This window comes from Marmota marmota, unplaced genomic scaffold (assembly GCF_001458135.2).
Source record: "Marmota marmota marmota unplaced genomic scaffold, marMar, whole genome shotgun sequence".
Lineage (NCBI taxonomy): Eukaryota > Metazoa > Chordata > Mammalia > Rodentia > Sciuridae > Marmota > Marmota marmota.
In genome coordinates, this window is record NW_026000026.1 from 73,633,162 (window position 1) to 73,659,512 (window position 26,351).

General features: G+C 44.2%; 1 long non-coding RNA gene across 3 annotated transcripts in view; it reads left to right on the plus strand.

The window, feature by feature from the left end:
- The window catches only part of LOC125619112, a 138,288-nt gene that overhangs the window by 63,288 nt on the left and 48,649 nt on the right, over positions 1–26,351 (plus strand). The window contains exons 3-4 of one of the 3 annotated variants that reach the window (XR_007350607.1): positions 10,299–10,386; positions 12,005–12,278. The exons of 1 other annotated variant lie outside the window; for it this stretch is intronic. This is a non-coding gene — a long non-coding RNA (uncharacterized LOC125619112). The remainder of the gene's footprint in view (positions 1–10,298; positions 10,387–12,004; positions 12,279–26,351) is intronic. One more of the 3 variants, XR_007350605.1, reaches the window with a different exon arrangement.

The window sequence follows — 26,351 nt, forward strand, 5'->3', positions numbered from 1 at the left end:
GATTAACATTTGAGTGTTGCTATTTGATAGCACTTTACATTTGTAGACTCATTTCACCCTCAACAATGCAATGATGTTTTTTAAGAATTAAGCCCACTGTACCGATGGGAAAGCAGAATCCCAAAATGATTAGGCACCTTGCTTAAGATGTCATTGGTAATTGTCCAAGCCAGGATTTGGACCCAGGCAATTGGGTCCAGAGCCTATGTTCTTAGCCATTCACTAACTTTCAAAAGGATAGGATAAAACTATCCACACCATTTTGTAATCTGCTTTTTTGTTTTCTACTGAATACTATATATTTTGAAGGCAGATATGGTGGTACATGTCCATAATCCCAGCTGCTTAGGAGGCTGAGGCAGGAGAATTGCAAGTTTAAGGATGACAGCCTGAGCAACTTAGAAAACCCTGTCTCAAAATAAAGTAAAAAGGTCTGGGGGTATAGCTTAGTGTTTGCCTAGCATATATGAGACCCTGGGTTGAATCCTTAGTACTGCAAAAAGAAAAAAGAATGTCGTATATTATTAACCCTTTTCCATATCAATGACCTTAGATATAGAACATCATTTAAATGGCTCTGGGGACTGGGATTTAACTTAGTGGTAGAGACCTTAAGCCTAGCCTGAGAAGACTTGGGTTCATCCCCAACCTTGCAAAGGGAAAAAAAAAAAAAGAAAGAAAGAGAAAGAGAGAGAGAGAGAGAGAGAGAGAGAGAGAGAGAGAGAGAGAGAGAGAAAGGGCTTTGTTACGACACAGAGTGGAATGCTACAATGCTTTTTCCCTCTGGCCATTTTGGGTAATAATTAAATTTTTTAAAAATAGCAAACATTGAGTCTATGCGCCTGGTACTATGCTAAGGACTATATGCATCTCATCTGATTTAATCTTCCTAGAAACTCAGTGTTTTACAGGGCAACAAGTTAGGGAAGAGGACATCTTATTGACGTAAAAGAGGCTCAGGCCAAGGGCATCTTATTGACGTAAAACCTCAAATTTAGATTTTTGAACTTACCTTCAATAAAATTGTATATGCAATAATATTTTTGCGTGTTTATTAATTTTTTAAACAACTTGTTATTTTGAAATAGTTTGACTCATAGGAAGTTGCAAAAATAGTACAAAGAATTCCCCTTGACCCATCTCCCCCCAGTGTCATCTCAAATAACCATAGTGCACAGTCAGAACCGGGAAATGGGCATTAGTATTTCCTTTTTGCTTAGGTTTTATGTTTGTTGTTAATGTTTAAATTTTTCTTTAAGCACTTAAAATATGTCACGCTTAATGATAATCTATTTTGTGTCATTATGTGTACAGGAGCCTTCAATGGAGGTGGCTCAGTCCTCTTTCCTGGCTTCTGAGAAGTAAATGCTATTATTAGTGTCATTCAACAGGAGAGATTGGAAGTTTGGAGAGGTTAAGTCGTGTGCACAATCACACAATTGTGGTAAACTTCTGAGCTGGGACTTACCAGCTCTGGTGCTAAGATCCCCCCTCCAAAGCCCCATGACCCCCAGTCCCTCTCTTGATCTATTGTCACTCAAGCTGAGTTCCTTCTATGCTGCAGGATGCTGGGGCCAGAGAAGACCCCAGAGATGGGGCATTTAGCCCAACCCATGATTCAGAAAAGGGACTCAGAGGCCGTCTGCGCGGTCCTGTGTTGGCCCAGCCCGGGGGCTCCAGGCCGTCTTCTCCCAGTAACCCTCTGTCTCATTTTCTTGGTTGTCTTGTTCCCACTCTTCTCCAGTAGTTGGTTTCCCCTAGCCAGTGTGCCCACTCCTAGCCCCCTGGCTGGACATTTGTTCACATCCCTCCCATGGAAGCCAGGGCAGGGCTGGGCTTGGCCTGAGCCTTTTGAAGTTTACCCTCAGGTGCTTCTCTCTTCCTCTTGTCCTCTACCGTAGGGCCAGCGGCCAGAGCAAAGAGAAAAAGAAAAGGCCACACATGTACAGGATTTGAACCCAGGCAATTGGGAAAATCCAGAACATAAGCTTTTTCTAAAGTCCTGTCCAGAGAAAGACATTCTGACCTCTGCTCCAGTCACTGTGCCTGACTCCAGTCGGTCCCACTCTTGCTTCTCCTCCACGCTCATGCAGTTGTCAGCCCAGTCCCCTTTGTCACTCCAAAAGCAGATAGAGGTTTTCCCAGCCACAGCCATGCGTGTTGGCTCAAGCAAAGCTGATGTGGGGGATTCAATGCTTCTCTTTCTTTAAGAAACCAGGGCCGAATCTAGTTGACCCCTGTGTGTGGAGAGAGAGGGAGAGAGAGAGAGAGAAAGTGTGCTCTGTCCATACTTTTATAGGACTTTGTGCATGGGGCTGTGGGGAATAGAGAATTGTATTGTTCCACACCCCCACCCCCCACTTCAGAAACGCCAGATGTGCCTGCCACTCCTAGTTGACCTGGCAGCTGTGTGTGTGTGTGTGTGTGTGTGTGTGTGAGAGAGAGAGAGAGAGAGAGAGAGAGAGAGGGAACACCTGTGGCCGGTACACATCTCCTGAACAGTTGGAACGAAGCTCTCCCTTGCTGAACCTCAGGACTACTTTCGGTTGGGAAGTGCCCAGGGGCCAGGCGCTGTGCCTATTACAGGCCAGGGCTGGGAGTGATTAATTCACAGGAATGACATCTGAAATTGCCGCCAGAGCTGGTCTGTGAATTAAACAGGGGTTGCTAAATGGCATCACCACCCCTAACCTCATTACATGCTGGCTCCTGTCCCCTGCCATCTTCCGAGGAGGCACCCGGAGAGACTATATTTCCTCACAGGAAGCCCCTCAGGCCTGGGAGGAGGTGGAGGAGAAAGGATTAACTTGCTTCCTTGGACCTGTACTTCCCCAACTCTACAAAGCTCAGGCCATAGTTGAGATCTCTGGTATGCAGGGTGAACAGCTACCCTCCTTACATATGGGTGGGTTCTGGAGATAACATTCCAGGCCAACAGGTGACAGGTGCCTGCTAGACAGGGTCTTTCCAAAGGGTAGCTAGGTGAGGAAAGTGTCTAGTTTAAGAAATTACCAGCAATTTAGTATTCATTTTTTTTTTAATTTTTTTGAGTGCCAGGGATTAAACTCAGGGGCACTTGACCACTGAGCCACATCCCCAGGCCTATCTTTGTATTTTTTTTAGAGACAGGGTCTCACTGAGTTGCTTAGCACCTCGCTTTTGCTGAGGCTAGCTTTGAACGTGTGATCCTCCTGGCTCAGCTTCCCCAGCCGCTGGGATTGATTACAGGCGTGCACCGCCACGCCCAGCTTAATATTCATTCTTTGAAGTTTTATACTACTCAGTGTACAATGCAGAAGTCTTATTGACTTGATCTCTACTCTGCAGGATAGTCCATGTCGATCAGCAGCCCCTGGAAGTGTAGAAATACAGAATCCCAGTCCTGTCCTAACTTACTAAAGCAGAGTTGGCATTGCCATATGATCTGTCAAGGCTTTATGTGCGCATTGGAGTTTGTGAAACACTGATCTACTCCAAATAATCTGTCCACTTTTTTCCTCCACCCATGACAGGTATCAATAGCTGATCAAAAAAAAAATTTTTTTTTCATTAACTGTATAATTACATGGAATGAAATTTTTTGGTCATTGGTCAGGAGGGAATTAAATAAAAAATAATTACAGTATAATGTGATCTGTGAGCTAATTAAGGCATAAGGTGTAGACAGCGAGAGCAGGAACCAGCTCTTTTCTTGGAGAGATATGGGTTGCATTATGTTCTCCCAAACAGTATGAAGCCCTAACTCTCAGTGCCCCAGAACGTGGCCTCATTTGGAAATAGGGTCATTGCAGATGGAATTGGTTAGGTTGAAGTAATAGAGAGCCAGGTGTGGTGATGCACACCTGTAATCTCAGTGATTTAAGAGGAAAAGGCAGGAGGATCGAAAGTTCTAGGCCAGCTTGGGCAATTTAGTGAGATCCTTTCTCAAAATAAAATATAAAGGGGCTGGGGCTGGGGCTCAGCAGTAGCATACTTACCTGGTAGTACTTATATGTACTTACCTGGTACGTGTGAGGCACTGGGTTCAAGTCTGAGCACTACATATAAATAAATAAAATAAAAATCTATCAACAATTAAAAAAAACCCCAAACACACAAATAAATAAATAAAGGTCGGGGGTATAGCTCCCAATGCTAGACTTCTAGCCTAGCATTTGTGAGGCCCTGTGTTTAATTCCCAGCACTGCAGGTGGGGAGGGGAAGAGGTCATACTGGAGTAGGGTGTCCTGATATGAAGAGGAGTGGAGAGGCACGGGAAGAATACCACATGAAGAAGAGGTCAAGATCAGAGCGTGTAGCTTCAAACCAAGGAATGTCAAGGATTTCTGGCAAATACCAGAAGGGAAAGGTGTGGAACAGATTCTTCCCCAGATCCTGGGGGAGAGCATGGCCCTGCTGACACACTGATTTGGATTTACAGCCTCCAGAACTGTGAGGGAATAAATTTCTGTTGTTTTAAGCCACCTAGTTTGCAATGCTACTATAGGGAGACCCTAGGAAAGGAATGTAGGGGCAAGGCTAGGACAGCTGAGTGAGTTTGATGAGCTCCCTAGGAAGGGGCACCCCCCCCCCCCCCCCCCCCCCCCCCCCCCCCCCCCCCCCCCCCCCCCCCNCCTGACGGGCCCAAGGGGCCCAACCCCCCCCCGCCCCCCAACCCACAGAATCCCCCTTCTCCCGCAGAACAAGAGCACATGCAGAGGCTGGAAGGGCAAAGCACACACTTCTTTAAATAGGTGGGTGGTGGGTTCTTGTATTTTCATTAGGGAAGAAACGGATTTTGCTGTTGGAAGAGAGATCTGGAGCCTAGATCAGCCTTTCTACTGCTAAAACACCAGAAGCAAAGCAGAGATTGTCTAGAGCTGCCTCAGTCCAAAGAGGCAGTGCTTTGGGCTGCAGGTGTAGCTCAGTGATAGGATGCTTGTCTAGCTTGTGCAAGACCCTGGGTTTGATCCCTAGCACTGCAAAAATAAGATAAAAACATCCAATGCTTTAAACACCAAAGTCGGAAAAAACTAAAGATGAGCAAGGACCCTCATCTATAAAACAGGTATTAGTACACTCTCTTGATAAGTATTTGGTGCATACTGTGTGCCTGGTGCTATTCTATCAGAGGGGCTCAGCTAGGATAGATAAGGTTCCTGCCCTCAAGGAGTTTGCATTATCAGGAGGAAGGCAGAAGATAAGCAGCAAAGAAGCATTCAGACAAGGTAACTTTGATGATGACCATTGCTTTGAAGGGACTAACAGTGATTGGAGGAAGTGACCTTAGATAGGGAGTTAGGGAGGCGAAGATGACATGAGATAACCCACATTACTATTGATAAGGTTATTATTCTTCCTTCCAGGATGAACATTTTATCTACTAACTCTCTTCCAGTTTTGGTAGTGGGGATTGAACCCAGGAGCACCTAACCACTGAGCCACGTCCCAGACCTTTTTAATATTTTACTTAGAGACAGGACCTCGCTAAGTTGCTGAGACTGGCTTTGAATTCACCATCCTCCTGCCTCAGCATCCCCAGCCACTGGGATTAAGGTATGCACCACCATGCCCAGCTACTCTCTTCTAGTTTTTATTTTTAATTTTTAAAATATGTTTTTATGCTCCCCTCCATTTCCCCCAAACAAGCATCTCTCTCCTTGGCAAGTTTGGGACAGCTTAATGTTTGCTGAACTGCAAGGGGTCAAATGGATTTCCCAGCCTCTGATCACAGAGTCCACTTGTGCACTGCCTAAAATGAAGAGTCTAAACTGGGTAGACTGGATTTCGGAGCTCTCCTCCATCTCCTCTTTTCCTCCTTTGATCCCAGCCATCAACCCTAACCCTAACCCTAACCCTAACCCTAACCCCTCTCTCTCAGACTGATCTTGGTTGCCTCAGTCCCTCCCAGCTGTGTGCATGGAGGAAGGACTTCTTGCAGTGTCTTTTGGAATCCAGAATGCATCCTCCCTTCGGAGATGGATGTGCTTCTCATCTCACCATCTCCGTGTTTCTCCCCAGTCACATCAGTGCCGGGGACACAGTTTTTGTGTGTTGCATGCCTGGCCTGCTCCATGCCAGGCCCTGTGCTAGGGCGTGCAGTAAGTCCCTGACCCAAATGTTCCTGTCCCTGGAGATTACAGGAGGGTAGACTATGATGCTGCTTATACCATCACACCCACACCCAAGGAAAACACCACAGGGCCCGTGCTGGGAAGGAGACAGACCCCTGGAAGAGAGGGTCCCCTCTGCACCCTGTTGGGAAGGCTTCCCTGATGAACTGAGGTCAGGGTTCTGAGCCCATGGAAACTCAGTACAGAGGGGTGGGGGGTCTTTTCCAGGCAGAGAAAACATGTTCAAAGGCAAGGTAGCAGAGAAGTGGGAGAAGAAGGGGTGAAAGTTCTGTGTGCCCACACCTCCCTAAATAGCCCAGCTCCTGCCCTTGCTTCCAGTTTCTCTTTGCCAAATCCAACAGTCACTTCTCAAACTCATTTTATTATCCTGTGAGTAGCATTTGGCACAACAGACTATTCCCTTCTTGTTGAAATGGTTTTTCTTTCTTTCTTTTTTAATATTTACTTTTTCGTTTTAGGTGGACACAATATCTTTATTTTATTTTTATGTGGTGTTGAGGATCGAACCCAGTACCTCATGCCTGCTAGGTGAGCGCTCCACCACTGAGCCACAACCCCAGCCTTTGAGATGGTTTTTCTTCATGTGACTCCCAGGATACCACACTTCTGTTAGGGCCACCTTACCTCACCTTCAACTCCTTATCAACTTCCTTTCTTATTCTTCTCTCTCCTTTCTTTACATGTTGGAGTGTTCTAGATTTTTGTCCTTGAATCTCATCTTTCTGTCCTTATTCTCTTGGTGACATTTTCCAACTTATGGCTTTAAATACCATTTCCCATCTCTGACCTCTCTGCCAAATGCGAGATTCCTGTATCCAACTACCCTTTCAATGTCCCCTCTTGAATCTGAATAGGCATCACAAACTTAGTAAGATCCAAATCAAATTGGTCTCCCTCTCCCTGACAAATTTGTTCTTCCCCAAATTCAGAAAGTAATTATCCTACAGGGTATCTAGCTTCAGACCTTGGGTTTATCCTTGACCCCTCTCCCTCAATCCATTTATATTCAGAGCACTAACAGATCCTGTCTTTTTTCCTTTTTTTTTTTTTTTAAATTTTTATTGCCAGGCAGGGTGGTGCAACACCTATAATCCCAGCAGCAGGAGGATCACGAGTTCAAAGCCAGCCTCAGCAACAGCGAGGCGCTAAACATCTAGTGAGACCCTGTCTCTAAATAATATACAAAATGGGGCCGGGAATGTGGCTCAGTGGTTGAGTAACCCTGGGTTCAATTCCCCAGTACCAAAAAAAAAAAAAAAAAAGAAAGAAAGAAAGAAATTTGTTAATAGTTATTCATGACAGCTGAATCTATTTTGATATAATCCTATAAGCATGGAATATATCTTATTCTAGTTAAGATCTTATTCTAAAAGATGTACACAATGGTGGGATTCACGTTTTCACAATAGCTAAGCTATGGAACCAACCTAGGTACCCTTCAACAGATGAATGGATAAAGAAAATGTGGTATATATACAATGGAATACTACTCAGTCAAAAAGAAGAATGACTTTATGACATTTGCCAGCAAATGGATAAATCTAGTGACTATCTTGATAAGTAAAAGAAGCCACTCCCAAAAAAAACAAAGGTTGAATACTTTCTCTGACTTGTGGAAGCTAACCCACAATAAGGAGAGGTGGGTGAAGGAAGAATAGAAGTGCAGTAGATTAGACAATGGGAAATGGAGGGAAGGGAGAGAGGGATAGGAAAAGGAAAAATAGTGACATGAATCTGACATAATTTTCCAAGTACATATATGAAATCCTGCCTTTTCTACCTTCTAAATATATCTGGAATATTTCCATTTCTCACCATTTCCTTTGCTGCCATCTTGGTCCCAGCTTTTGCCTAGATTATTGCAGTCAACTCCTAACTGCCTCTGTTGCTGACCCTCGGGTTTTTAATATGGCTGACTTAACAATAATAATAGTTCTTCTTCTTCCCTTTTTTAGTTGTAGAGGGACACAATATCTTTGTTTTATTTATTTTTTTTTAAAGAGAGAGAGAATCTTTTTTTTTTTTTTTGTAGATGGACACAACACAATGCCTTTATTTTTATGCAGTACTGAGAATCAAACCTGGGTCGCGCCCATGCTGGGTGAACACTCTACTGCTGAGCCACAATCCCAGCCCATTATTTATTTATTTTTATGTGGTGCTGAAGATCAAACCCAGTGCCTCATGCATGTGAGGCAAGTGTTCAGTTACTGAGCCACCACCCCAGCCCTTAACAATTGTTCTTAAGTGTCCTTGGGTTATGTCACTCTGCTCAAGATCCTTCATTGGCTGCACATGTCACTCGGAATAAAAATCAAAGTCTTCACAGGGGCTTATGAGACCTTTCTGAACTGGCCTGTTCCTGCCTCTTTGACCTTATCTTCTTTTACTCACCCCATGCTTGTTTTGCTTCCGTATCCTTGTTTTTTTTCTGGAATATTCCGAGCTTGTTACTTTAAAGAATCTATCAGAGCTGGGTGTGGTGGTGCATACCTGTGATTCCAGTTACTTGGGGGGATGAGGCAGGAGGATCACGAGTTTGAGGCCAGTCTGGGCAACTTAATGAGACATGGTCTCAAAAGATAAAGAAGGGCTGGGGATGTAGCTTAATGGTAGAACACTTGCCTTGCATGTGTGAGGTTCTGGGTTCAATCCCTAGTACCACAAGAAAAATGAGTATTTATTTATTGTGGTGAGGGGGCTTAAACTCTGGGGCCCTGTGCATGCTAAGCAAGCATTTATTTAACCACTGAACTACACCCCCAGCAAGACCTTAAAGAATTTACCTGTTATTCCCTCTGCCTGGAATACTTTGCCCCTAGGCTTCTATAAGCCCCACTTCTATATCTTTATCATTATCTTTGTTAAAGGGCCTCCACCCCACCCAAATTTTAATTCTTTTTCCCAGGACATTCCTGTCCTCTCACCTGCATTTTCCTCCCTCCCTAACACTTATGACCATTTTAGACATACTAGTATATTGTCTGTTTTTTAAACTTTTTGCTTTTGTGGTGCTGGGCATTAAACTTGGGGCCTCCCGCATGCTAGGCAAGTGCTCTGCCATTGAGCCACATCCCCCAACCCTGGTATTTTTTTGACAGCTCTTTGAGGTATAATTGACAAAAGTACAAAAGAGTTTGTTTTTGGTTTGGGTACTGGAAATTGAACCCAGGGGTGCTCTACCTCAGAGCTACTTCCCCAGCCCTTTTTCTTTTTTGAGACAGAGTCTTACTATGTTTCCCATGCTGACCTTGAATTTGTGATCTTCCTGCCTTGCGCTCCCCAGACACTGAGACTACAGGTATGGGCCACCACACCCAGGCAAAAATTTAATTTTTAAAGCAAATCGCAGGTGGGCCCCAACTTATGATGGTTTGATTATGATTCTTCCACTTTTTCATGGTGTGAAAGCAATGCCATTCAGTAGAATCTGTATTTGGAGTTTTGGTCTTTTAAAAAATTTTTATTTATTTATATTTTTTTAGTTGTCGATGGACACAATATTTTTATTTTATTTTATTTATTTTTATGGGGTACTGAGGATCAAACCCAGTGCCTCATGCAGGCAAGGCAAACGCTCTACCACCAAGCCACAACCCCAGCCCTGGAATTTTGATCTTTTCCAGAGCTAAAGATCCCCAGAATGATCCTATTGCACCTATGCTCCGCAGCAGGGGTAAAGCTCCCCGTGAGTGTCGCCTCACAAGGAGAACACTCCTTTGTGTGCTGTGTTGCCCAGCTATGGTGTTCAGTAGGTTAAGGTATAAAATTAATTAATTCTTTCTTTCTTTCTAAATGTTTAAATTTAACATTTTTGCAAACCTCAAATACCCGGCTTATCAGAAGTTAGTTGAATATCTCATATCTCCTGTACTCAATCTGTTACAAATATCCCACATCCCACAGCCTCTGGATGTGCCATGGCACACCTGTGAGAAACTTACAGTCAAGAAGGCAAGTAACATCTTTATATTAGCATGGAAATCATTTTGATCTTAAAAATCTCCCCCAAGGACTTGAGGGATCCCTGAAACTCTCTGGACCACATCTTTGCTTTATATTATACACGACACATTCATAAACTATCTCATTGAACTCTCCCCAAAACATTTTGAGTTGGGCATGTTTTTAAACAGATGGGGAAGCTGAGGTCCAGTGAGCTTCATCAGTTTGTTTCTATCACAGGCTTAGATTCTCCTTGAGTCCAGGACTTGATTCCAGATAAACAACACATCTCCCCCTGAAAGGTTTTGGATCACACACCTTTATCCAGGTAAGAAACTGTCTGGAACACTCAGAGAATGTTTGCACAATATTTAGGAAATTTAATATTTAACTCTATAATGTGGTAGAAAATGGAGACCCAGAGTTCCATAAATCAGAGCAGGATATGGAGTGTAGGTGGGTCCTGGGAGGCAGGGGCCGAGTGCTGGCCGTCACTCTGCCACTTGCTGTGGAATTGAAGCAAACTTCTTTATCTTTCGTGGCACCAGGGTCACCTCATCTTCAACATGGAATGATATCATATGTGAACTGAACCAGGCAATTGCCCAAGACCACTGTGGGGTGTGGGGAGGGGTGCTGTCATTTACCAAAGATCCCAGTCAGTATTAAAGGCTTTCTGATTTAGGATATTTTAAATTTATTTTCAACCTTTCAAGGACTTTTATTGGGACATAACCACATTATAAGTTGGGGGGCACACTGGGGGCTGAAGGCATACCTGTAATCCCAGTGGCTCAAGAGGCTGAGGCAGGAGGATCATGAGTTCAAGTTCAGCTGAGCAACTTAAAGAGGCCCTAAGCAACTCAGTGAGACCCTGTCTCTAGATAAAATATATTAAAAAAAGGGCTGGAGATGTGGCTGGTGGTGAAGTGCCCCTGGGTTTAACCCCCAGTACCAAAATCAATCAATCAATCAATCAATCAATCAATCCATCCATCCCTGCCAGTCCCTCTCCTGCAAAGCCGTTTATCATCTCCCATCCTCCTCTCTGCTCCCGTTTCCTCCTTCCTCCAGGCAGAGGTTCTAATGTATGCAATGTGTATATCTTTCCTGTGGATTCCTGTAAAATGTGAATAACGTGTGTGTCAATTTCTAGAACTTTTAATTACACAGCAGCAGCACTAATTTAATGTGTAAACGGTATTGTCACAGATGTCATTCCAATCCTTTTTTTTTTAAACTCAGCTCAATGTTTTTATCTCATGTTGCTAAATATATAATATAACCAGCTACACACACAAGATAAAAAATTAATTTAATACCATAATTGAATTATAAAGGAAAAGTGAGAGGAAATGAGTTTATAACAAAATATCTAATTCAATATGTAAATGCACAGGCACCAATATAGTAGATGACAGAGTGAAATAGGAGCTGTTCAGGAAAAACTTCAGGGTTAAGAGAAGTAAGGAAATATGAACTAATATTGGTGAAACTTTCCTTAAAGATTTTGGTATTTGGAAATGAAAGTTAAGTCGATATCTACGTAATTATGAACAGATTTTTTGTCTACATGGATGTTTAGTGGATCATCTGAAGGTCATATGTATCATGGCGTGTGTTTCCTTGCTCTGCAGGACCTCTAACATTCCTGCCCTGCCCACCCCTTGCTGGTCAAACCTTCCCCTGTCATGGTGACAAACAAAAATACTCCCACATCTGTCCAGGATGCCTCCTGAAGATGGATCATAGGCCCAGTGTATACATAAAACTATAGCACGTTTACAAGAAAACACTGGGGAAAAAATCTTTGTGATCTTGGCTAAGGCAAAGTAGTTTCTTTTTCTTTCTTTCTTTTTTTTTTTTTTTTTCATTTTTCCTGCTAAGCAAGCACTCTACAAAATGAGCTGTATTCCTAGCCCTTTTAAATGTTTTTTCATTTCGAGATGGTCTCACTACATTGTCCAGACTGGCCTCAATATTGAGATCCACCTGCGTCAGCCTCCCTAGTAGCTGCCATTGTAGGCATGTGTCATTGCTCTGCATCAAGGACCAAAAGTGGCTTGAATTTTCAACCTTTCCAGTGGGCTCCTTATATCCAGAACTTCTCTGTGACAAAAACTGCAGACTGGGAAGGTACCCTGACGTGCTTTGGTTGCCTGGTTCATCGATCCCCAGCCCACTCTCATCCCTGGGCAGAGAGGATGCAAAGCAGGAGAGGTAATTGATGTGCCATTTAATGGGTCAGTCCCCAGCATCCCCCTTGGGTCTAGCTGCAGAGTGTCCCTAGGTCTCTGGCGATGGCTGGCCAGTGGATACAGACAGACTTCTTACCCAGCCCTTGCAACTGTAGAGACCAGGGTATGGGGCTCCATGAATGTATAATAGGCTAATGAGGCCCAGCTAAGGCCTCAAAGTGTTGCCTCATACAGAGGATGAGTTCTCTTAAGAGAACTGTTTTGTTTGTTTTATACAGTGTTTTCAATAGTAATGATGGTTGGGCTGGAGATGTAGCTCAGTGGTTGAGCACTTGCTTAGCATACATGAGGTCCTGGGTTCAATTAATAGTCCTGTTTAAAAAGAAAATGATGATGATGGTAATAGCTAAAAACACTATGCTATGTTCCAGCCACTGTTCTAATCATTTGTCTTTATTTATATACATGGATTTATGTATATCTTTTATTCTTCAAGGTAACCCTGTGAGATAGGTATTGACATTATGGCTAATTTTCGTGTGATGAAAATAAGACATGAGGAGGTGAGGTTGTCCAAGGTCACTGGCAAAAACAAAACAAAACAAAACAAAAAACTAGGATTAGAACCCTGCTTGCCTGGTTTGGTGGCTTCTCACATTTTTTGAGCCTACATTTAAAAATGGGGCATTTTACATCAAAACAAGGAAAGTAGGTTTCTCTTAAAATCAGAACAGAGGGCACAATTGGTCACAATTGTGGTTACAATTGACTGTGCCACGTCAGGTGGCCCCTTAGTGAGGCAGTGTTCTCCTGCTCACCTCTTCTCTCTCCTGAGTCCCTGCCCACTGGGCCCAGTTCTTGTGCCCATTTTTACCTTCAGTCATCTTATTCTTTAACCTCTGGGTTGAAGTCATATGATAATATTTAGGGGTATGAATTTATAAAAGGACCAGGCACTTTTTAAAAATTTTATTTATTCTAATTAGTCATATATGACAGCAGAATGTAATTCAATTAATATTACACAGATGGAGCACAATTTTTCATGTCTCTGGTTGAACACAAAGTAGAGTCATACCATTCGAGTGGGCCAGACACTTTTCCCCTCAGATAAGGAATATTTTCTATTCAATTATTTTATTTTTAAATGAAATTTATTTTAAACCATAAAACAAAACATTAACATTAAAACATAAAAATTGTACATATTGGGCTGGGGGTGTAGCTCAGTGGTAGAGTGCTTGTTTAAAATGCAGGAGGTCCTGTGTTCAACTCCTAACACTGAAAAAATGAATTTGTATCTATAGGGTACCTACCATGTGATATTTCAATACCTGTATAATATTTAATCAGGTTAAACATCCCTATCCCCTCAAACCATTTATCATTTCTTTATGGTGAAAACATTCAACATCTTCTTCTCCTTTCCTCTTTTATTTTGGTACTGGAGATTGAACCCAGAGGTTTTACCACTAAGCCATACCCCAGTCCTTTTTACTTTTTATTTTGAGCAGGGTCTTGTTAAATTGCTGAGGCTGACCTCAAACTTGCAATCCTTCTTCCTCAGCCTGGGATTACAGGCGTGCACCGCTGCGCCTGGCACGTCTAGCTTTTTGAAATATGCAGTACATTGTTGTTATCTGTCATCACCTTGCTGTGCAATCTCACACCAGAACTCACTCCTATCTAATTGTACCTTCAACTCCACTCTTCTTTTCTGTTTTCCTCTTACATTTTATACATACATGGAGTATAATATCCTAATTAGGATCCCATTCTTGTGGTTGTATGTGATGTGGAGTTTCAGTGGTCACATATTCATGTACGACTATAGGAAAGTTATGTTTGGTTCATTCCACTGTCTTTCCTATTCTCATTCTCCCTTCCTTCCCTTCAGTCCCCTTTGTCTAATCCAATGAGCTTCTATTGCTGCCACCCCACGCCCCATTGTGTGTTAGCATCCACATATCAGAGAGAACATTTGGCCTTTGGTTTGGGGGAGTGGCTTACTTCACTTGGCATGATCCTCTCCAGTTCCATTCATTTACCAGCAAATGTCATCATCCCCCACTTAGGATGTTATTCTCCATGTATGTATAATATGTAAGAGGGAAACAGAAAATTGAAGTGATTGAGGCATGGAGCAGGCCCAAGCTCATAAGATCCCAAGCAAAGGCTGTAGAGTAACAGACAGAGTCTGAACTTTGCCTGGCTCTAGAATCTCTTACATTCCTGGTAGTATTTTCCCTCCTTTTCTGGTCGGGGGTTCTCAGATGCTGTTAGAAATTGTTGTGGTGAAGTCTGTCTTGGAGAAGAAGATATTGTGGTACTGAAGGAGCTAAATGATAAGAAGCTAACAGCTTGTGTCTTTGTCTGGTGTTGGGCAGACTGTCCATCAGGAGAATGATGAGAACTATTTGTTGAATGGAAAATAGGTGGGGGAGTCATCTATTAGGAGAGAAATCTGAAGAAATTTTAAAAAGTGTGTCAGGACCCATTCAAAGTTAAAAAACATTTGCTGAGCCTTTTTTTTTTTTCCCTTCTTTTTCTTTCATTTCTTTATAATTGGAGGGAATGCCCAGGTTTTTCTAGCTAGTACCATTATAAGGATTGCCCCGGTAGGTAGAAAATGATACAATTCTGTCTCATTTCTCAGGCAAATTTATTTGCAAATCCCCAGCATTCTTTTTAAGTGGTTTGGGAGTTGGATCAAGTGATAACAGAAGCAGCTGAGAAATGAGGTTTGGGGCCTGGTTATTGTCTAACCAGGTGGGGTGGGGTCCCTGAACTTTAAGAAGCTTTTGTGTTTCCGGCTGTACCAGGGGGATTAGTGGCTGAGTCTGACCTCATGGGAGCAAGTTTTATTGTTACTTCTTATGAGACTGAAACCATAATGTTATGGTTTTTTCATGCGGCACCATCTGCTTCAGGATCTCAACATGCTTAGAGATTCCCCCGCCGCCCCCCTCCCCCAGTCCCTCCCTCTAAATAAGTTCTGTGTTTGGAAGAGTGACTTCACTTTGGACATAGAAACAGATGTGCACGGTAATGTATAAAATGCAATCAGTTAGTTTCCAATCAATTGCGTGGTCATCAGCATCATGGAGGCAGGGCAGTGTGCTGGGCTGCTGAGATGGAAACACAGATAACTAAAAATGTACTTCCTGCCATACAGGGCGTATAAAACACAGGCATCCAAAAAAAAATTAATAGCTATATGAAATAAAAAAGTTAATGACCAAAGGTAGAAAAAAAAAAAAGAATATGCAACTCAAGATTAGTTTCCACGTGAGGGCTGCAGATGTTAAGCTCTGTAGGAAGTCTGAGTTCTCTTTGATGGAGTTCCTCCTGGAGTAGCGGCACAGTCGGGGTGAACGCGCACAGTGCAATTAGAGGGACACTTTGATGGGAACAAAGCTGCCTGTGTAAGTGCAAGAGGAGGGGCACTGGTCTCTCTTCAACATAGTCCGGAAATTCATTCTGTAACAAAGAACTATAATTCCAAGTCAATGACACCTTCCAAATCCTCTCAGACTATGCCCAAAATTATAGAGAAGGAATGGCGAGTCCATTCTGTTCAGTCAGAACGGGAGAGCTGTGTACTGTGCTCAGATGCCTGGGATCTAATGGAGATGGGCCAGCAGCCAGGAGATAAAGCAAGTCAATACAGGACTGGGAGAACTCTGATGCTGGGGAAGATAATGAAGAAAGGGCCAGGATTTGAAAGCATGACCTCTAAGTCTTCCTGTGTAATGAACAGAATATAATGGACGGCTGAGATCTGAGACCTCGGCACACCTGCCTCTGAGGCCACTCAGCCAGTGGCCTGGCCATATCCCTAGATAACCTGGCCTTCAGGCAGCCACTCTTACAGCTTCTTGAAAAGAAGGCAGGAGATTTCCTCTGAAGGAGATAGTTGTGGGGCTTAGTCGTTAAGAACTTGAACTTTGACCACAGGACCTAGCTCCCTCATTAACCAACTGTGTGGTCCTGAGCAACTCATGTATCCTCTCTGAGTCTCAGACTGATTCAGAAAATAAGAGGAAAAAATGATAGTAGCTAAGTGCAATGGCATGCTCCTGTCATCCCAGCTGCTCTGGAGGCTGGGGCAGGAGGACTGTGAGTTCAAGGCCAGTCTGGGCAACCTAAATGAGCCCCTATCTCAAAAAAATAAGTAAAAAATAATAGTCCATATCCTATGGGATTATTATGAGGATTAAATAGGATAAGCACTTGGCAGTATACATGGTCCATGTGAGTACATGATAAATTATATCTATTATTATTATTATTAAACAAGCTGATCATGGGCTGGTGGTGTAGCTCAGTGGTACGGCACATGCTTGGCATATACGAGGCCCTGGATTTAATCCCCAACACTGAAAAAAAAAAAAAAGAAAGAAAAAAGATGAACTTGATCATGAAGCTAAATATGTTTTCACTACTTTTTCCTTCTTTAAGTTTTAGACCCTGGCTTAGAGACAGAACAGGAATTGTCCCCTTCTTCCCCTCAGTTCTCCATATGCAACTTTGAAAAGATGAAGGATAAACTTACATAAATCGGTAGAAGGTGGGATGAGGTTTTCAAGCCTTTACTTGGTACCCTCGAAATTCAAACTTACACAAACCCAAGGGCGGCTCTCTTCTCTGAAGATGGAGGTGGAAAGCTGTTGCCGAGGGACCAGAATCTTTCCCTTTCTCTCCCCGTGGACGATCTTGGATATTCTTGGATGTGCTTCTCAAACTGACATGCGTCCGAATCACCCTAGTGTCTGCATTTCTAACAAGCTCTCTGGTGTGGCCTAGGTGGTCAGATCACATCTAAAGTTGCAGAGTCCTAAAAGGCCTTGGGTCACTTAGTCCAGTGGCCTGGAGGAAACCCCTCTACAACTTCCCTGTGAATACTCTTCCAATTTCTGGATGAAAAGCTCCCTCCACGCAGGTAGACCTTTCTTTCCAGGTGTTCGATGGCCAGGATGATAGGAACTCCTGTCTGTAACATCTATCATGAAGCCTAGTTCCTTTCTCTGGCAGGGGATGGGCATGTATCCTGGGGTTCCTCACCTTGGCTTTGGTTTTTGGTGGGGGGTGGGCTTTGGCGCAGGTGATGGGGAGTGGCAATCCCCTGTAAGCGTTTGCACAGTTTGGTTTTTAACAGTTTTTCAAGGGAGTCTGTTCCCTCTAGAAGAAGAAGGAGCATTTAATTCTGTGTTCCTCACAAACTTTCCGTTTGGAAGGCTAGACCCTCTCAGGTTTCCGTATTTCTCGTCAGTCTGTCTGTTTCCTTTCTTTTACATAATTCTCCATGGAACACGTTTTCAGGCACCTTTGTTATCCTGACTGTTTTTCCTGGTAGTCCCTGTCCCTCTAAGCCTGGCACCTAGAACCACATACAAGCTGAACCCCAGGAACCATCTGGGTCACAATCTCTCCTTTGTTTGACTTGAGGCTTCTTTAGCTTCTCCTTAGAAGTGCAATATCATCTTTGGAAACCATGGCCTACCTGACAGAACTGTCCATTTGGGATGTTTATGTCGCAGCCTGGTTGCTTATTTGTTTTTGCAGTGTTGGGGTTGGAACCTGGAGCTGCACGCGTGCTAGGCAAGTGCTTTACTACAGAGCCACATCCCTGGCCCTTATGTTGCAGATTTTAAGAAAAGAAAACATTTAAAGGAAATTTATTGGTTTCTGTGTTAGCTGTCACTATAACAAAATACCTGAAATATTCAATTTAGAAGGAGAAAAGGTTTTTTGGCTCAGAGTTTTAGAGGTTCTGGTCCATGATCAGGTGGACCCATTTGCTCCGGGCCTTTGGTTTCGAAGCCAGATGGCAATGGCGGGGGGTGGGGGGTGGGCTTTGGCCACTCTTGGTGGGGGGTGGCTTTGTTTGTGGTAGAGCAAACTTCTTACTATGGTTGGGGAACAAAAAATAGAGGAAGAGGCTGGGGTCCCACAGTCCCTTCAAGAGCATGTCCCCAGTGACCTAAAACTTTCCACTAGGTCCCTCCTCCTAAAGGTTCATAGCACCTCCCAATAATGCCACCCTGGGGACTGAGAGTTTAACACATGGACCTCTGGGGGGACATTAACATCCAAACTATAGAAGTATATTAAAAAGGCTGGTGGCAGTGGGCTTGCAGTACCTTTGAGCAAGGTGCAATTTTATCAAAGACCCAGCTTTTTCTCTCTGTCTTCATAGTCCTGAGTCCCTAGCCTTTTTCCCCATGTACTACATTGAGCCCCGTCTTCCACCATCCTGAATGCTCTGTGTTCGTTGATCTTAATTCTTATGGAGTATCTTATTAGGCCATAGTCCCAATTATAGCATCTCCCCTTTAGTCTTGCCATGCAGCTTAGTGTCATCTTCAAGTCTGATCAGCATGTCAAGAAATTAATGAGGTTGAACTAGATAGATTGGGTCAAGGACAGAGCCAGCAGCATACCCATTCACTGCTGCTGGGTTGATGTCAAATACCCTTGATCGTGGATGAGCGTGTCTCAGAACACATTCTAGGACACCAGCCTGTGGGATGGTCTTCAGAAACAGAGCCCTGTGATCTAATATGTTGAGATAGTGCTACATATCATACCCTTTCTCCAAGACTCATGATGCTTATAACTATATTAAAGAAATCTGAGATAAAAATTGTTAGGCATAGTTTTCTAAACATACTTGGCCATTAGGCTCTCTCCCCTCCATCTTCCAAGCACCACCTTTAACCTGTAAACAGTGTTAAGTGCTTGTCTAGCATGCACAAGGCCCTGGGTTTGATCCCCAACACCATGAAAAAACAGCAAATGATTTTAGAGAGTACAGTTTGAGAAATACTCATGTATATGTTCAACCAGTTATTAGTCCATTTATTTGTATAATTTTTGGGCCCAGATCCAGTGATCCTGTATTACTGACCACAAAGGCTAAATGATACACGATTTGAAATGCTTTGCTGAAAACCAGTTTATCTTGCCAGTCTATCACCCCTTCAGAAGAGTGGACTATCTTCAGTTGAGCATGACTTACCTGTAGGTGCTTTTATCCTAAATATGCCAGGTGAGGCTTCAGCCTCCTGAATGGGTAGTTTTCAGGTATTCTGTTAAGAGTAAAACCTAGACATACTTAGTGGCTGTCAAGAAACCCCCAGGCCTGGTAGGATCCTATCATCATTCACAGTAATAATAATAATAATTGAAATATAAAATAACTCATGGTTATTGAACTTTCACTTAGTGCCAGACCCTTGCTATATAATATCTCACTGTATCCTCACCAGAACCTTGAAGGTGAGCAATACTGTGAATCTTAGGATATAAACAAGGAGCCTGAGCACACAGAACTTGGAAAAGTTCTCAAGGAATGTGGCTGACAAGAAATGGAGCCAACGTGTCCAGCTCCAATGTAACAGACCTCAGCGCCCATGTGCTCAACAAACTCACCATATTTTAATGCAACCAGTCGGTCACCGGGCATTTGGCTTTGGGTCTTGTGCAGAACGAGATGAAACTGAAGACAACAACAAAATAGACACAGTCCTTGTCTTTACGCAACTGATCCTTTATTTGAAGAACTGTTGTAGCTCAATGAAGAGAAGAGTTATCAAGCAAATAGAAACAAGTGCCTAAAAATAGAATGCCAAATGCCACATAAGTGGCACAGGAGGCACGGGAGGCTAATCTGTGGCTTGCTCAGACCTTGACAGCCACAGCTCCACAGCTTGCTTTTGGAAATCCACTTGCTCCTGGATACCCCCCGCCCCATCTTCAACTTTATCCATCTCACAAATTCCCCTCTGATTCTTACTCTCCCCATTGGGCAACCACAGTTTGGTCAGGGGAAGCCACCAACCACTTGGCTCCCCTGTTCTGGGTCTGTGGTGAACTCTCAGCTGACATGCACAGCACTTGGAGGTGACCTAGTTTGAGTAAAATGCTGGCTTTTCAGTTGTATGTTCAATAGGCTGAGTTGGCAGTGTGTCAAAGGGCTTATGTCACCTAATGACTGTGTCGATTCCCTCCGTGCCCAGCTTCCTGTTAGTAAATATCCTCAGGATGCTCTTGGAACCCAGAAGGTGTAGGAGGCCTGTGAGAGAGCCAAAAAGCAAACAGGAAAAAGACAGAGAGAAAAGCAGAGAAGACCTGCCTCTTCCTACTAAAGAAAAAAATGAATGTCCATAGGTATGGGGGTGGGGATCTTGAGAACCGAGGAGCTCAACTTGCAGTGAGGCGTCTTCTTATAGAATGATTTTGTTCCCAGAAGGACTTTTGCATTTAATTTTTTCCCCCTTTGTGATCTCCTTTATCCCCCTCCTTGCCCCTCCTTTCTGTCTGATGCTGTTAGTGGTATTACTTCTGGTCCACAGCAGTTACCTGTGGGGACTAAGGCTCCCGTCCCCCTCCCCTCTGCTTCTCTTCATAAATATTTTCTTAAGGCCAGGGAGAAACTTCAGTGTCCCCATTAAGTCCCTCAGATGTTCTCTGTGTTTGGGGACTGATTGCTCCTCCTCCCCACGGGCTGCTGCACCCCTTCTCCTTGCACCCTGACCTCCCTTTTGCACTGTGAACCACAGCCTTGAGTTTGGAAGGCATGTGCTCAGGGCAGTAACTGTGGGAGCTCATTCCCTCAGGAGTCCCTTCTGGGATTCTAGGCTCTTCTAACCCCATTGGAGTTGGGTTAAAGGCTGCAAACAATAAATGGGGATGCATGACTGTTCAGCCTTGTCGGAGGCCACACAGGGTCACCCTGGGAGGCTTAGTGGGTTCCCTCTAAAGACTGCCTCTTTGGAAGGCAAAGTTCAAGTCAGCATAAGCCACCAGAACAGATGCATTGGTTGGAGTTCTTTCTGTGTCACTCTCTCTAAACAAGTGAAAACCAGAATACCCACCAGAATGCCATTGCACTTACTGAATGTGTGTCTCCCAGGGATAAGAAGCCTAAGGCGGCCATTTCTCCAGGCGTTGGCCCTTCCTTCCTTTCTTTGGTTGATGAGTTTATTCATTCATCTACTTATTTGCTCAGCATGTGTTGATCACCTCACTGCCAGGCCCCTGCCTTCATGGTCCATGGGGACAAATGCATATCAAGACATAAAACTCTAACACTCGACCACCCACTGGGCACCCTGCTGTGGAGGGAGTTGTTGGGATGCTGTGACAGGAGCGCAGGGAGGTGGATAAGGAAGGTTATCAGGCAAGGCCTACCTGCATTGGTGACATTTGAGCCAGATGCCAAGGATGAGGTGGAGCTGGCAGATGCTGGGTGGGCAGGTCCCCCGAGTGTTCCCTGCAGAGGGTCAGCAGGCAGGCAGCTTCCTTGGCAGAAAAGAGCTTGGCAAACAGTTCCTTAAGCATCAATGTGGAATTTCAGGCTAAGTTGTTCTGGGTTGCTGATGCATGCTGTCCTCTGCACACCTGCTGGACCCTGGGGGAAGAGCGCCACATCTCAATTACTTGGCTTGTGAAAACCCAGGGCCCAGCTGTGAGGGTAGACAAGAACAAGAACCGCAGCATCTGCCCCTACTCCGTGGATCCCCCACCAAGCTTTACGCCCTTAACTGGATGCATGATGAACTCCCAAGGGTACTGTGTGATGCCTCTTCAGTGGAATCTGCAATCCCCAGGCAAGCATGTTCAGACTCTTCTAGTTCCTTCCTGTTCCTTCCTGCATTCAAGGGAATGGTTTTCCTGAATCTTATCACAGCATCATAGCACTTTGTGCCTAAAGTTATTTTAACAAATGTTTGCATGATGCATATCATTTACTATGTGCTTGATTATCTAGATTAAAAGGTACAGTAGTTCTCTTTATCCGAGGTTTCGCTTTCCAAGGTTCAGTTACCTGTGTTTAGCTGCCTTCCAAAAATATTAAATGGAAAATTCCAGATATAAACAATTCTTAAATTCTATTTTCCTAAAATTTTATTTATCTATTTTGCAGTGTTGGGGATTTAACCCAGGGGTTCTCTACCAGTGAACCACATATTTAGCCCTTTTTATTTTTTATTCTGAGACAGGGCTTGCTAAGTTACCCAGGCTGGCCTTGAACTCACCATCCTCCTGCCTCAGCCTACTGAGTAACTGGAATTACAGGTGTATCTAGCTAATGATTCACAAGTTTTAAATCACTTTTTTAAAAAAAATCACTTTTATTATAATATATTTTTATAATTATTTAGTTTTTATATTAGCTATCATTATTAATACCTTAGCAGGCCTAATTTGTAAATTAAACTTTCTCATAGGTGTCTGTGTGTGTGTATGTGTGTGTGTATGTGTGTGTGTAAAACAGTATCTGTAGAATCTGATACTATCTGTGGTATCAGGCATCAACTGGGAGTCTTGGAACATGTCCCGGTGGATAAGGGGGCACTACTCTATGGACCATCAATCATAGAGAATGAAACTGTGACTCTAAGAGGTTAAATGCCCCACCTACCCCACAGGCTTGCGGAGGGAAGGAGCTTGGAATCAAATATGTAGTTTTTGACATTGTGACCATGTTTTTTTCTTTCCATGTGCAGTTGTTACCTTTGCAGATAGCAGTGAGGTATTAGTTTTGATTTTAGTTTGGAGTCTTCTTGGGAAGGGCTAGAACAATTGAAAACCTTCTCTATAATCAAATCCTGGGAATTCATATAATTTGTGTCCCCCAGACCTCCTGCTGAAACCATTCTTCTCCTCCACCCTGGCGAGACCTGAGAGCTGCTGCCTGAGCAACTGTGCCTGGATGCGCCAGCCGCGGGAGTCCTGTCGTTATGATCTAATAAAGGGCGTGTTGTTCCCCGCTTGGCAGCAGGGCCGGTCGCTGTTCTAGCAGGTGGTGGGTAACTGGACCCAGGCCCTGGTCTTCCCACAGGAACTCCCTGGTCAAACCTTTGATATCAGAACAAGAGGAGAAAACAGTGACACAGGACACTTCCTGTCCCAAAGGGGACATGGCACAGGACACCTGAAACAACAGGAGGAAGAAAAGTTTCATTAGAGCTGCTTTGGGAAGGCTGGCCTCAGCCTGCCCTCCCTGTTACTGAAGATTTGGGCCTGGTGGGTAGTCAGTGGTAGCATGCTTGCCTCGCATGCCCAGGGCCCTGGGTTCAGGCACCAGCATTGCAGGAAAAAAAAAAAAAAAAAGATTTGGTAGGAGTGGGGCTGGGCCAGCTGGTTCAATGAAATTGTTTGGTGGATTAGCTGAGTCCTCTATGGCCTGGGATAGGTTTGCCACTGCATCTCCATTCCTGTCTTTGGGGAGGGTATGACCCAGTGATAGAGATGGACAAGGTGGGCAATAAAAATTTGTGTTAGTGAGGTTTAATTCTGAACAGAGAAGGTAGAGGGATATGGGAGCCCAGATGAAGGGCTGCTCAACTATCCTAGAGACGTCAGGGAAGGCTTCCTGGAGGAAGAGGAATCTAGGGCAGGACTTGAAGAATGTATAGGAGCTTGACCTTGCACAGTTGCACAGGCCTCAAATGTTCTAGGTTAAAAAGAAAAAGGAATGTGTAATATCAATTGTAATGCATTCTGCTGTCGTATGTAACAAATTAGAATAAAAAAAAAAATAAAAAGGAAGCCTAGGCTTAAGAATTTTCACAAAAAAATAGAAAATTAAAATGTCATGCTAGCCTTCTCTCCCAACCTGTCTCCGTCATCACGTTGTATGGGGCATGTGGAAAGGACTGAGATTTGATTGCTTGTCTGAGGGCTAGATGCATGCAAATGAGAAAGCTTTTATCTTATAAGGTAAAATGCCTGGAAGCAAGACTCCCAGATTAAAATCACCCAACAGGTTTCGATGTTTTTAAGCTGATGCATATCCCAACCAGTAATGCACTTCAGAGCCCTGAAATGTACCTACCTGAGAGCTGCAAGCACCCAGTGAGTTGTTTTAAGCAGTGGAAATTTCAAAAGATCTGGAGGTTTGAATATTTTAGTCATAACCTCAATTCTGCCAAAGACTATCCATAAGATCTTAGATAAATCACATCATTTCAACCAAAAACGAGAAAGCATTCTGACGTTTATCTATTTATCCATCCATTATTTTAATTGTATTTCCAACCTTTTACTTTGAGAAATTAAAAACCTATAGAAAAATTATAAGAACAGAGAGCAGTGTCGTGTGTGGACATGTGCAGATAAATGCACTTGCTTTCGCTGGGCCATCTGGGAGTAAGTGGCAGACATGACATTTCCTTCCTAAAGTACTTCAATACGCAGCTTCGCATTCTCCTGCCCAACCACAGAGGAAATACCAGCTCAGGAAGGGTAAGATCGATCTAGTACTTTTTGCCAATATACAGTCCATATTGAAATTTCACTTAAGGTCTCCATCATGTTCTCAGTTATTATTAGTTTTTATTTTAGATCCAGGCTGATCAAGGATAAATATGACATTAACTTGTCATGTTTCTGGTGCCCTTTTATGGAAAATAATTCTCCAGCTTTTTTTCTTTTTTCTTTTTTCTCTCAGGAGTTAACACTCTGGAGGAGTCTGGAATAGTCATTTTGCAGATTATGCAGTTTGCTTGTTCCGTGGTTGGCAGTGTCTGGGTGCCTCCTGGGTGCCGGGCTCTGTGCTGCCTGTGGAGACACCTCGGAATCAAGGTGGCCATTTTTTCTTTTGGCACCAACCGTCTAGTGGTAAAGTGCCCCTAGGTTCAATCCCCAGTACCACAATAAGCAAACAAATAAAAAATTCAATAAAATTTCCTGATTTATGTGTGTATTTGGGGTTACACCTGAGTAATTCCAGATGTGTGAACCTCTTGGCCTTCCCGAGGGGTTGGTGGGGACACCTCTTGTTGTGTGTCCCCCCCCACCCCCTTTGGTGCTGGGATGGAACCCAGGGCCTTAGACATGACAGGCAAGGCCCTACCACTAACCACGTCCCCTGTCCCTGTTGTCTCTTCTTGTCTAGGGTTTGTGCGCTTTTTCAGTGACATCATCGTGACCCAGAAACAGCACAGTGGTCCCATTGCTTCCCAGCCATTTCTAATGTGGTCCTGGGCTGGCCTCTAGGGAATTGTGCCCCCTGCATCTGTGGCTCCTGCCTCCCACCCACTCTCCCTGCAAACTTCTCCTGTAGGGCCCACCTACATTTTCTTCAGATCCTTCAAGTTGACCGTGATGGAACTAAATCAAGCTTAAGAGGAAACAGGTCATCAGGCCCAGTGGAGTGCCCACCTGTTCCCGGGCAGGCCTGCTGAAGCCCCAGGCTCATGGCCCCAGGGCTGGTGCTGGTTGGCTTCCTGCCCGGGCTCAGCTGCCCAGAGACTAGAAGGGTGTTCTCCAGGTGTGGGAGGGCCACCAGGAGGCTGGCAAACAGCTTTAGACTTCAGAATCAGAAAGGAAACAAAGCCAGTTTGCAGAAGGAAGTCCTGGGGCTGCCACAGTGCAGGCATCTTTCCCCAGAGGCTCCAGCTTTGGGTGGGTTGTCGCACATTTAATTTCCACTCTTGTGTTAATTCCTGTGTGTGTGTCCACCGTGAGGTGTGTCTTCCTCACTGTTCTTCTCATGCTTTTGTTCAGCCCATCCTCACCCAGTGCTTCTTATGTGGGGAGCAGAGAGGAAGGCCCTGAGGAGGGGGTCCCAGGGGTGGAACAACCACAGTTCAGCCCTGCACAGCTACGACATGGCCCTGCAGGCACCGGGTGCTCATTGGTGCCTCCTCATGGGTCACCTGGCCTCCATGCACAGCAGGCCTCTCTCAGGCTCTGGAACGTTCTGTGCTTCCTGCTTCTTTACAGTCTTTGCACCTGTTGTTCCCTCTGCTTCAAAACTTTCCCTGTCACAACTCTTTCAACTGCCAGTTGCTATCCCCAGAAGCCTTCCTGCCTGCCCTCCTTCTTGTCCGATAACCTCATTCTGCACCTGTGTGAAACTCTGTCCCCTTCCTTCAGGGTCCCTAGTTCCATTCTGCAGGATGCATGCCTGTGTTAGGTGTGTTTGTTTGGTTGTTGTTTGTCTCCCCTCCTTGGCTGTAAACTGCGACAGGCAGGAGCATGTCTGTGGTTGCTCATCTTGTAACCCCAGTGTGCCCTGTGCCTAAACTCTGGTGGTAGGCCTCTCTGGAGGATCAGTTACAGATGGAAGCTCAGGAAGGGT